General features: G+C 47.0%; 1 non-coding gene across 1 annotated transcript; it reads right to left on the reverse strand.

Annotated features, from left to right (window-relative positions):
• Positions 1 to 2,566: 2,566 nt before the first annotated feature.
• On the reverse strand, positions 2,567 to 2,650 carry Trnas-gga (transfer RNA serine (anticodon GGA)). Its single transcript is given in 2 exon segments — positions 2,567 to 2,601; positions 2,611 to 2,650. It is a non-coding gene; the product is annotated as a tRNA-Ser (tRNA).
• Between the last annotated feature and the right edge of the window lie 174 nt (positions 2,651 to 2,824).

The following is a 2,824-nucleotide window of genomic DNA, read 5'->3' on the forward strand; positions in this document are numbered from 1 at the left end:
CCTCACCTCCCCAACCCCTCGTAAACCTATCTTTCCCCACAAACCCCGCGCGATTCGTCGACAGGCAGCGGAGGGAGGACTGAAGTGAAGGGAGGATGGGTGACGTAGCGCCGATGTAGTGGGAGAGGGAGAGGGGAAGAGAGTGAGTGAACTAGAAAAAAGTGTGGAGTGTGCTATCTGTGAAGAGTTTGAAGTACCAGTTCATTGAAATTGAGTGGTTAGTTCACACTTCACGGAAGTGAAGCGTTCATTTGAACGACTCATTCACGAGCTCCCCATCACTAGCTGTCACACTGGAAGCAGCGGCGTGAGGCGGTTTTTGTCTTGCAGCTCGTAGAGGATGCATCATGAACACAGAGGGACTTATAGAGGAGGTGAGATAATAAAACTTTTTGTATGATACACGCGATGCTGATTGGGAGGTAGAATAATTTTGCCCTCGATATACGCTTGATAGAAAGCTGCATTCTCAAAAATAGTGTTGTCACTGTGTCGTCCATAACTTGCAATATCAACAACTGTTAACTTTTAGTATGGATCAACGATCGCCACGAGAACTAGCGAAAAGAATTGTTCATAACAGAAGAACTGGGATCCACTATCCTTCGGGCATTTTAACCTGATATGCTTTCCGTCTATGCTTCCAATGCAGTTCGGAAACCCCCAAAGTTCTAGAAATCCTTCTTCAGATTTCTTCCACATCTCTGTTGTAGGAGTAGGTAAATACTTGGGCTGTGGAACAGTCCATATTGCGTGGCACACTTCTTTCACAATTTCTGAGACTGTTGAACTCCTAAGCGAAAAGAAAAAGCTACGGTCTGGTGACTGCCGCCTGTAGCCAAGTATCTGGAAAAGATAAAGTAAATTACGCCGACAGAACGAATAGATAATATAACGACCAAAGATATGTTTGTTTAAATTCAATGACAATGTTATGAATACAATGAAACAAAACAATGTATTTAGTGGAAAGTTCTCACTAGCGGGACATACGGAACTAGATGTTACTATCGTTTGCTGTATTCGTAAACACTGCAGATAAATTTATCACACCACTCGTAACTACATCGTGGGATAGCACTTTCTTCAGCCGAACCTTTCATATGATACAGCAAAACTGAAAACAAATAATTTATATGACTTCTGTATGAAGCACAAAGAGGCCACAAATGGTAAAACTTACCTCAAACAAATGGCTAGCTGTACCTTGTATCAATTGGCTTTCTCCAGTTCGTTGTGCACTTCTCGGTGCTACCTTTTTATCAGGCGGTGCAGTTCCTCGAAACATTCTCACGACATACGAAAATATTTGAAGAACATATCTTCGTCAGACTCTAGTTCAATACACAGACGATGGTATTCTCTAGGCTTTCTGTCTTGCTATTAATGTCGTGCACCCAACATCTCTTCTTGGTGCCATTTCGTATCGCTAGTGCGAGGAGGAGTTCTCCCTCGTCCGAGCTACTCATTTCTGCGCTTAAAAAAAAAAAAAAAAAAAGAAAAAAGAAACTCGCACAAAGGTAACATGCCCCGCGTGAAGCTTCCAAATCGCCTAACGCCAAGACAATCGCGCTACGCATGCAAGCTTAATAATGGGGTTCGGCTCCTTCCACAGTGTAACAAACAGCTGACGCAGAAAGAGTCACTGCGGCCGGCCGTTGACTGTGTGGCGTCCCTGGCCGCTGACTGGCCCGGCCACGCCGTCTGTCGCAGCGGCAGGCCGGCTTCTGCCTGGCCAGGCCTTAACATGACCCACATACTCTATATCTGTATTAAAAAGTGGAACACTGTCCGCAGCTCGTGGTCTTGCGGTAGCGTTCTCGCTTCCCGCGCACGGGGTCCTGGGTTCGATTCCCGGCGGGGTCAGGGATTTTCTCTGCCTCGTGATGACTGGGTGTTGTGTGTTCTTCATAATCATTTTCGCACGCTAGTCGCCGAAGTGGCGTCAAGTAAAAAGAACTTGCAATACTGCGGCCGAACTTTCCCGCATGGGGCCTCCCGGCCAACAATGCCATACGATCATCATCATCATCAGTGGAACACTTGGAAAGATTACACTTTAAGCCTGGCTCTCATAACACTTTCAACAATGCTTCCAGATACCACAAATATTCAGCTGGTGTACGGTCAGAGACGGCCATGTCGTCCGAATAATTAGCATAGGATGGCACTTTGACATTTAAGTGGAACCTGATGGCTATTGATCGCAAAAATCTTCTTGGACGCCTCATCCAGTAAATGAATTTTTGAGAAAGAATGACGTTGCCCAAGTTTGTGTATCAGATCTTCTGGGCGGGGTAAAGGGAAGGAATCGACGAGTCTGTGGACAGGCGGTAGCTCTGGAATCTGGAATCCGCACAGCGTCGTATCCCAGCCGATGGCTCCCACAGAACGACCGAAGGCGATGCCCACTGGTTCGCAAACAAAGGTTTAAGCACATCGCAATCCAATCAAAAAATGGTTCAAATGGCTCTGAGCACTATGGGACTTAACTTCTGAGGTCATCAGTCCCCTAGAACTTAGAACTACTTAACCCTAACTAACCTAAGGACATCACACACATCCATGCCGGAGGCAGGATTCGAACCTGCGACCGTAGTGGTCACCCGGTTCCAGACTGTAGCGCCTAGAACCGCTCGGCCACCCCGGCCGGCGGAATCCTATCAATGCTGCAATTCCGCTGCTACACAGTCCCTTAGAGCAGGGGTCTCCAAACTTTTTAGTCCGCGGGCCGCACTGACTCCTCCACAAAGTCATAAGGGCCAAGATCTACCTAGTGGGATTAAAGCACCCTAGCACTCCATGATCACCGTAATGTAAGGCT

Source organism: Schistocerca serialis, chromosome 5 (assembly GCF_023864345.2).
Source record: "Schistocerca serialis cubense isolate TAMUIC-IGC-003099 chromosome 5, iqSchSeri2.2, whole genome shotgun sequence".
Classification (NCBI taxonomy): Eukaryota; Metazoa; Arthropoda; class Insecta; order Orthoptera; family Acrididae; genus Schistocerca; species Schistocerca serialis.